A 10,715-nucleotide genomic window follows, 5' to 3' on the forward strand; every position below is an offset into this window, starting at 1 on the left:
GTGTGGATCTTTCCCTACACCAATTCCCAGTTCTGAAAAAAAAAAATCTGACATTACTATAATGTAAGTGTAGGAAGTATGCTGTAAATCAAGACACCATTTTAATATCTTAAAGGAGAAAAGCAGGGCAAACACACCCATCAATGCATAAAAAAACCCTACCAGCCTGGGCAGCAATTTGGTGGCCCCAAGCTGAGGGATGCATCCATTGCACTTGGCCTCTGAGGCCTAGTATTATAGCTTGTATTATAGCTGAGGATTAAAAAAATAATCAAAAGAGCCACAGAAGTTGTAGGGATGATCCAGTGACACCACTGGAAGGAATAGGGCTGGTGTTCATGCACATTTTCATACTTGATATTTGAGTAAGGTTTAAGAGTAACATTAAGCAAACTGAAGCTTCCTATTTTAATTTGTTGATGTTGCTTAATTAAGTGATTTGAAATCTGCAGTTGGAAAAGTCTACCTGTCCATTGTCCAAAACCTTGAGGACATTTCTACACAGAATAAGTTTATTATACTTGCCATTGGATTCCATACACACAGCGTTGAATGAAATATTTCATCATCCAGTGGAACGGAGAAGCTGTGTTTCCATTTAAAACTAACTTGCTTATTCAGCTGTGAGATGAGTTCCTTTAAAGTACATAGGAAATAATAGCTGTCCAGATTTGCAACATAACACTTGCAAGCTATTCAAGGAATGAGAGGGGGCAGGGGAGAGAAATGGCTTCATTATGATATGGCTAATGATGACAATAATAGTAAGTAATAATAGCAACATCAGTGCTGCAAGCATTGGCCTTTTATTAGGAAGTCCCATGAGACATATCTATGCATAACAATGCACTGGGTGATGTTGTCACTATTAAATCACATAACGTGCAGTCTTCATTGTGCTTGCCTCTGCCATAACCTAAAGATGGGTATGAGAAAAGCTACCATTTTACAGACAAGAAAACTGAGACTGACTCCCAGTGAATCTGGGGCATGAGGCAGAATTTGAACTCAGGAACCAAAGCTTACTACAGAGTGGCCCCTATCCAAGTAAATAGTAACATTTCTCTTGAGCTCATTCTCACTATTAGAATTCACACAGATACTCCTGAAGAAACCCCTAGCTTACATACAAGCAGTAAATTCTCCCTAAGTACATGCATGCACACGCTGGCACAGAAAAGCAGAATTAACATTCTTTTGTTCTGCTCCCCAAAGGCGCACAGACAGATTTGTAATACACATTCATTCATTCTCTGAGCACACCTCCCATTCATTTTTCACCTCCTCTTTCCTTTTTTCCCCTTGCAATGCCCTGGCCATCTTTCTCCCCAGGGAGAAGGCCAAGAGCTAGGCATCATATCAAGTTGTCTTTGCTTAACCCAAGGTTTTGGTGGTTGTAATTTAATACACCTCCTCTTTGGACCAAAAAAAAGCTGTTAACTCATCTTTATTGCTGAGGGGAAAAACCCAAGATGCAGCTTTAAAGTATTTCATCCCTCACAGGGTCAAGTTTCCTGGGATAATTGGTTTGTGATCACATGAAATGTATGCGTGTGTAGGATGGGAGCAGCTATTGCAGTTTTGTGGCAGTGTCCTAGTGGTTGCAGGGCTGAGAGCTAAAATATCAATTGCCATAACAAGACAACTGTTATTCATCAGTATCACCCAGACTTTCTCACATGTTTCCTGTTTAGGACTGGGTTCACACCTTCCACTGGGTTGCTTAACTACTCTTTAATTAATTTTTTTTAATAAATTTGGGTTCATAAACCTGCTAAAATAGAAACCCTCACTTGGAAATTATGATAACAAGATTTATACCACAGATTATTGATGCAATCCCTCACTCCCAACAAATCAATAAAAAAGTGGTACAAATTCAGCTCCTCTTTGATCAGGTTACATGTCCAAATCCAAATATTGTAAACTTAAAAGTCATGAATAGGAAAGTGGTTAAACTGAAGAGCACGGAAGAGAAAATCTTTTGTAATTGACAAAAGGAAGAAATGAAAGTGGGATATGGATCTGATACCATAGATAAGAAGAAAAAGATGCCCTTGAACTGAACTCTTTTGCTGGGAATTTCACAGAAGCATCTAGGCAAATGGATGTAGGGAAGAGCACAGATGTGGTTTCCAATTGCCTTTTTCCAGATGGTTTTTTGGCTTCCTAGCCTAGCACTGAGCCCTGGAATTCCTTGGTGGTCATTTACCCAAGTACCATGTAAAATGGACTGAGGCGGGGGCTCTAAGTTTAGAAAACCAGGGAGAAGGCAATTAACAGCCATAATAGGAGTTTAAAAGGAGCAAAGAATCAGAGATAATGGATATACCATAATCTGATGGAATTGCAGCTACTTATGACTCTAGGTAGCATTATGGGACTTACAGCAATGACATCAGAATTGGGGGAAGATTATTGAAGTAGAACATTGGAAGCTCTGTGTGTGTGTGTGATTTTGTTTAGTGATGTTGTTTAGTAATATTCCATTCATTCTATGTTAGTACACTGTCTGATCTGATAGCCAGAAAACAAGTGTTGTAAATTAAGTAGAAATGTTACTAAGATGAGAGAGAGGACTGAATTTTTTATTAATGATATTGCTAGCTGACAGAAGAAATAAGATTGGTAAGAGGAAGGGTACAATCAATTAAGAGCTTAAAGGCAATTACGCAGAGCAGTGTAAGCGGCTTGTCATCTCAGCTGCTTCTTAAAGCCACTTTAGACATTCCAGGCCGGACTTGCAGTGGATTCATAATAGAGCTGGAATGATGCTTAGTCCTAATTATGGCCACTTGAACCTTCCCTTGCTTCTTGTCCTTTTCATTTGTTCCTGCTGGCTGGTTCCTGTGTGGACTAATCCAGTGGTGGAATTCAATTTTTTTTTACTGCCAGTTCTGTGGACGTGGCTTGGTGGGCGTGGCAGGGGAAGGAGACTGTAAAATCTCCAGTCAGAGGTGGTATTTGCTGGTTCTCCAAACTACCCAAACAAAGAAACAACATTCCTATGCTGCAAAGTACATTTAAAAAATAATAATATTAAAGGGAAGGGGAACTTTTCATCTCTGTGAGGAAGGGGTAAGGAAGCAAGAGGAGCATGCTTCACCCAGCCTGGGCAGAAACAGGGAAATGATACGGGTCTGAATCAGCTTCTGGGACAGACCCTTGATTTATTGAATTAACTACAACAATATTATTTTATTTTTTGAAAAGGCAGTTGCCCACCAGTGGGGAATACAGCCATCTGACAGATCCCAAACTACTGGTAGATTAGTCCACAAAGGAGCCAGTCAGGAATTAGCCAATCAGCACTGGGGAAGAGGGGCTGGGCTAGTGAAATAGCCAATTGCAGCCAATTAGAACTACTACTGCTGCTAAAATGGAACAATGCACCCCAGACCCTTCCCCGTGAAGGGCTTAAGGCAGCTGAGATGAAAAGACAGCATTTTTAAAATCAGGGGCATTTGCCAGAGGACATTGTCACACGTTCTTGGGCTCAGGACTTAGTGACTGCCCTATGCTAGTGAGGGGCCAAGCAAAGCAGAAAGAGCAGATCTGCTTTAAGAACTGAGCCCCGAAGGGACTCCAACCACGACAGGACGTTTTAAAGAGAGGGGATCGTTTGTGGAATTCTTCAGAAGAATAACATGTAAACTAGAAACAATGATGAAAGCAATAAACTTCATCCTTACATTCCTCAAATTCTCAAAGGCAGAATTATGGTCACCTTGTGATAATTCAGAAAAGCCGATAAGAAGCAAAAAATACGATCACTGCCCAGAACAGTATAATATACAATGTATGTTCCCTGCTGGTGGGCAGATTTCCTACAGATAAGAAAAAAAGAAGAAGAGTGTTCCTAAGTGTACCAAACAGCCATTAAGCCCCTTTTCCTGTTGATGAATAACTGTCATATCTACATCCTGAAGCCCTGTGCAGAATGAGGCAAGCAGGGAAATGGGTTTGTCCACAACTCCGCAGAGGTACATTAAAAAAAAACATTGTTTTGCAGTATTTCAAATATGGTCCAGCTAAACCAGAAACAAAACAGCTCATCTGCCAATAGGGGCAACCTCATGGAATCAATCACAGGAGTGGTGTTGAAAAAGGGCAAAAACACTAGAAGCAGAACAGAGGAGGTATTCAGCAGGTTCTGACCAGTTCTGGAGAACCGGTAGCGGACATTTTGAGTAGTTCGGAGAACCAGCAAATACCACCTCTGACTGGCCCCCTCCCGCATCTATTCTCTGCCTCCCGAGTCCCAGCTGATCGGCTGGGTCTTCTTTTGTTGCCCTGCACAGGAGATGCAACGATGACACCATTAAACCCAACCTCTTTAACACATTCTTTGGCTCATGTTTTGTAAACAGCAATGGATCATGCCCAGTATATCCTAGTCGAATCACAGACAACTACAATGATCTAATACATATAGATTTTACAGAAGACAGTGTTGAAAAAGCCCTACACAATCTAAAACCATCTCTATCTATTGGACCAGACGGAATATGTGCCTACTTCTTAAAAAAAGTATCTACTGCCATAGCCAAAACTCTAAGCATAATCTTTGGAAAATCTTTCAGGACCAGCTCCATGCCAAACCTATGGTCACTAGCCAAGGTCATCCCCATCTTCAAAAAGGGAGACCCCAGCCTAATTGAAAATTAAAGACCAATCTCTTTATGCTGCATCACCTGTAAAGTCATGGAATCAATTATTAACCAATCCATTATTCTCCACTTAGAGACAACAACCTACTCTCTAATAAGCAATTTGGTTTCAGGAAAAAACTATCCTGCAATCTGCAACTCTTACACTGCAAAAACATATGGACTACACAACTCGATCAGGGCAATAGATGCAATCTACATAGACTTTTGTAAAGCCTTTGATTCAGTGGAACACAACAAACTACTCCTAAAACTAAAATCTTATGGTATCTCTGGACACCTGCATAACTGGATAAAAGCATTCCTATCAAACAGACAACAATGGTCAAAATTGGGAACATCCTATCAAATTCTGTACCTGTCAACAGTGGTGTCCCCCAAGGCAGTGTTCTAGGACCAACTCTCTTCATTCCCTACATAAATGGCCTCTGTGATCATATTAAGAGCAACTGTGTTCTCTTCGCTGATGATGTAAAGCTATTCAACACCATCAACAATACTGCTATCCTTCAAAAAGACCTCGACTATGTATCAGAATGGTCAAACAAATGGCAATTTCAAATCTTAACAAATGCTCCATCTTACATATTGGCAAAAAAAATATATCAGAAAATAAAATACAAGCTGAATAGTCAAGACCTTGTTGATGATCCAAACTCTGCAAAGGACCTTGGAGTACTCATCTCAAATGATCTAAGTGCTAGAGCCCACTAACTACATAGTCAAAAAGGCATTAAGAGTCGTTAATCTAATCCTATGTAGCTTTTTCTCTGGTAATATCACACTACTAATAGGGCATACAAAACATTTGCTAGACCAATACTTGAATACAGCTCATCAGTCTGGAACCTGCATTACATATCTGTTATTAATACAGTTGAGAAGTCCAGAAATATTTTACAAGAAGAGTTCTCCACTCCTCTACTCGTTGCAGAATACCTTATGCCACCAGACTTGTAGAAAACCTAGAACTATGCTGCCTTCGGTCTGATCTAAGTATAGTATATAAAATTATATATTGCAATGTCCTACCTGTCAATGAATATTTCAGCTTCAACCATAACAATACAAGAGCACACAATAGATACAAACTCAAGGTAAACTGCACCAAACTTGATTGCAGGAAATACGACTTCAGCAACAGAGTGGTCAATGTCTGGAATTCTCTACCTGACTCTGTGGTTTCTTCCCCAATCCCCAAAAACTTTAACCTTAGACTGTCTACTATTGACCTCACCCCTTTCCTAAAAGGTCTGTAGGGGGCGTGCATAAGCGCACTAACATGCCTAATTTCCCTGTCCTATTGTTTCTTTTTATTTTTCTTATATGTATCCATTTCATGTACTCATAACTATGTATAAACTTATACCTGTAATCTTATAATCGCTTGACAAAATAAACAAACAAACAAATAAATAAACAAACAAACAGAGCTGGAAAGCAGGTTAGTGGGGTGCAGAGGTGGTATTCAGCAGGTTCTGACCAGTTCTGGAGCACCGGTAGTGGAAATTTTGAGTAGTTCAGAGATCCAGCAAATACCACCCCTGTCTGGAGATTTTACAGTATCCTTCCCCTGCCACGCCCACCAAGCCACGCCCACAGAACTGGTAGTAAAAGTTTTTGAATCCCAACACTGTTCCAATTCCAGGCTTGCTGGCATAGCCAGATCTTGAGTGACAGGTCAGGAGCGCACAGTGAAGTCTGGTAGTAGTTTTGTAGGTTGGAAAGCAATGTTCATGCATACGAAGTAAGGACCAAAACAGTTTATCAAACCAAGCACAGCAAATCATCATCATCTGCCATGCAACACCCCAGACTTAAAAACTGTTGATAAGATGGTCCAAAAATTTCTGGGTGTGGACACTGCAATACCTGGAGATAGCAGGACAGAAGAGAAAAAAAACCTGGAGAAAATCACAAAACACGAAGACCTGCAAACAGAAGTAAACTGATTATGGGCAAAAGAAAGCAACAATACTAGGCACCTTGAATGTATTCTGAAAACATGTGGAACCCCACCTGAACACCCTTGTCATTGACCATATCACCATCAGTCAATAGCAAAAGGCAGCAATACTTGGAAGAGCTTACATTCTGTGACAATACCTTTAACATCATCAAACAACAACATCTGCCTATCCCCAGTCCTTGGGAAGGCCTTGATAGATGGATAAAAATGCTGATTAAACACTTGGGCTGTTTATTGGACTGAGACCAAATTATAATATAATAATAATAGCTTTCAATTGCAAAATATTACATAAACAAGAAATGTTAAAAAGAGCCACGATGGTGCACTAGTTAGAATGCAGTATTGCAGGCTAATTCTGCCAACTGCCAGCAGTTTGATTCTCAGTAAAATGAGGACCCAGATTGTTGTGAGCAATATGCTGACTCTGTAAACAGCTTAGAGAGGGCTGTAAAGCACTATGAAGCGGTAAATAAGTCTAAGTGCTATTGCTATTCACAAGCAAGGGTTGTGAAAGTGAAAAATAGCACCCGTGAAAAACAAAGCAGCCATGAGGGATATGAACACAGAATGAAATTTCATGTTCCTTCCATCCAAAGAGTACCTGGTCATCAAAGTGAATAGACAGTGAACATTCTCCCCAAAACTGTGGGGAGCCTCTTTTCCTGGGAATTAGATTTATGTTGGACCTAATTACTTAGAAGTTTTCCGAAGCTTATCTAGTTCACCATTCCAATTACTCATATTTTTAATTAAGCCCATTCCTTGCTTTGTTTTTCTTTTTTTTCTTGTTTATCAGCTACTAAAAGTTTATATTAAACAGTATTAGCTCATATATCAAACCCTTCCTGCTACAGGTGGCTGACCTTGAAATAGAGGAAAGAGATAATGCTGTATCTTGAGTTAGTCTGTAGCAGGAGATGAGAAAGCATTTTTTTAAGCTTCAAGGAAAGAAGGAAGGGGAAAACTCAGGAACTTGCTGTACAAATCAAAAACCTTAACAAGCTACAATATACTACAGTATATACAAGAATAGAGAGAAGAAATCCTTTTAAAATAAAAGTACAGAGAAAAATATCCATTTATTACTACATTAATAGTACTACACCCATTACTTAGCCTGCTTTCTCTTGCTACCTGAAGCATCTCAAGATACAGACCCCAAATTTGAAGGAAGGAAGGAAGGAAGGAAGGAAGGAAGGAAGGAAGGAAGGAAGGAAGGAAGGAAGGAAGGAAGGAAGGAAAGAAAGAAAGAAAGAAAGAAAGAAAGAAAGAAAGAAAGAAAGAAAAAAGAAAGAAAGAAAAAGAAAGAAAGAAATCCCACCAGTAAAGAATAAAAGAACATTTTCCATCCCCCTTAAAAACATGGATTTCACCACTTGGGCCTGACACAAATACTGTGCTAAGAATAATTTTTAATCATCAGGAAAGTCTCAGTGTCTATCTAGAAGCAGGATCATGAATCTTTTCCATACCATTTAAATTAAAACACCATATTTCTTGAGTCTGCAAGAGAATGGCGATGTGTATTACCTATGCACTTAAAGGAAGAAATGCCCTGCTAGCAACATTTATACATGATTTCTTTTAAAAAAAAATATTATAAATGCCATTTCCAGAAGTAGCTTTTGAAGAGTAACTATGCTTTGTTCCTTCCACTCAAAATCTTTCTCTCCCTCTATCCATCCTCCAGTCACAAACTGCTCACGCCAAGAAGCTTCATCATGAAGTGATTGGACAGCATAGTGTCCCTTCTTAGATTATTACAAAATTGCAGCTTCCTAAAGAAAAGTTGAAGCAGAGCTGTGCTTATAAAAAAGGGAGGAAGGGGAGAGCAGCTGCACCGAAATACACTCAGTGATCTATCTCCCCTAGTTGGCATGAGAAGGGTATCTGATGGTTATGAGATGTTAGCTCGTGAGGCCTCCTGTCCTTGAGTTATGAGACTCAGTAAAAACCCAATTGAATTAGCCTGGAGATAAACAACATATTTTTTCAGACAACCCCGTCCTGATAGAAGAGTAGAGTATACTAGAAAACGTTAGGAACCTTGCTCAGAATTAGGTTTTGATTATTATACTCCTGACGCTGGGAAAAGTTTTTCGCTTTTTTGCCTTTATTTATTTAATAAAACAATACAAAGGGAAAATGGCAAAACAAAAACAAAAATAGCAGCAATAGCAACAATTGTATATATGCTTGTGTATGTGTGCATGACATTTCTATGCAACAGTTTTAATACAGAATGTTCATAGATAAGGTACAATTGTAAGTAACTCACACATAAGTCATGTGTAACATTAGGCCATCAATCCACTGAATAATTGGGGCTATACATTTATCTTTCCAATGTTGAATTATGTCTCTTAACGATAAGAATGGCATGGAGAATCCATTTTTGTTGTTCAACAATCAATTTTCATATAAAAGGTATGTAATTCAACAGCATATAGACATCTTAAAATATTCAACTTTGTTTCAAGGACATCTTCATATATATAATATCTTTCTGTCATACTATCTTGGAATAGGTTCAACAATAAAAGAATGTTGTGTTTTTTTCTCAGCTAAAGCCAATATGAAAATCCAAAGCCTAGGCCATATCTTCTTTCCCATTTTCCCAAATATAAACCAACTGTTTGATAATCCTCACCTTCTTGACCCTCATCCCTTTCCTAAGAGCTACCTATCAAAGCTACCTATTTATGTAAAATTGCTCCCAGGTTTTGTTTCTTAATCCCAGTGGCTCTAGAATTATTCTTAGCACTTTTTAAAATAAGCAATTATTGACTATGGAATAGAATGGGAGATAGAGGAAACTTTTTGAAAAGATTAAAAGGCCCAGAAAATACTCAGTATACCATCTGTCTCACAGGAAATAAGCAGCAAGCAAAACTTCTTTTCTTGTTTTTATTTTAAAAACACTTTAGCATGGACTTTTAATGGAAAAATCATATAACCAAGTTACATCACTGGCTCTACAGGATGTGGGTGGCTGAGAAAAAGAATGTGACATTTTTCTGGAATGGGAGAGAAAGATAACGTTTAAGTCTAGTACAGTAAAAATCAAATGATGAGGTTGGTTCATTGCTTCTTCATCTCATACAAAAACCACGCCATTTCCCCCACAGTATGCTTAACTAAGTCAACAAGTTTGATAATAAGGCATGCTGTAATATTGATTCTAAAAAGTAGCAACATTTAACCTGCTTGGGGTGATCTTACAAAAGATGAGCAGGATTGTATCTGTGTCAGCATTCCAGAAAACTTCCACTCCAACCAATAACTCCGAGACAGACCATCTTCTCAAAATTTATTTTAATTGGATAGTAAACTGGCACATCTGGGGAACCCCGAATCTGAAAGTTCCGGGCTTCCTTGCAATAAATAAAAACTACAAATCCACCCCCTGCACCCATCATCACATCGCATTTCCCAATCACCATCCGTCCCAACTTGAGACTTCCCCTCACTTATGCGCAGAATAACATGACCTTGACTTAGAAAAAAAAATGTTATTATGTTTAACTACATACACTCCAAGAAATTCCCCCCTCCCATTTTCCCAGGCTCAAAATGTGGCAGTGGGGAAGCACCTGGTCTCAATATGGCTTCCAAAGCTGACAATCTGAATAGCAGTTGGATGGGAAACCCCTAGGAAATCCCAAAATGTAAAATGGAGGAGGGCGGGAAATAAAGGCAACAGCAACTCTGTTCTTTATTGTTGCCAAGAAAACTACATCAGCACAGCCAATAAGTAACCAGAAATACAGCACAACTTGAAGGAGACTTTACCAATACCGTTAATATATTTTGTAGTAATTCTATTAGTATGCAACATATACAGGCAATTTTTTCCTCGTAAGAGCACTTTATAGTATTTTCATAAAATTATAAAATGACCCCCAAAAGGGTTACAATGGTTAAAATAAAAACATCAACAATTCAAGCTGCTACTTACAAGAAATTGTTTTTTTCTTAAGTAGGTAGGCATACAATAAATACAAAAATGTCACTGTATAATAAAGCAGCAGGAGATAACATAAAAACAGCGGCATCAAATTGAAAAGGCTGGC

This window comes from Notechis scutatus, chromosome 2 (assembly GCF_049901735.1).
Source record: "Notechis scutatus isolate UNSWTSFEM ecotype Mainland chromosome 2, rNotScu1.2, whole genome shotgun sequence".
In the NCBI taxonomy this organism is placed as follows: domain Eukaryota; kingdom Metazoa; phylum Chordata; class Lepidosauria; order Squamata; family Elapidae; genus Notechis; species Notechis scutatus.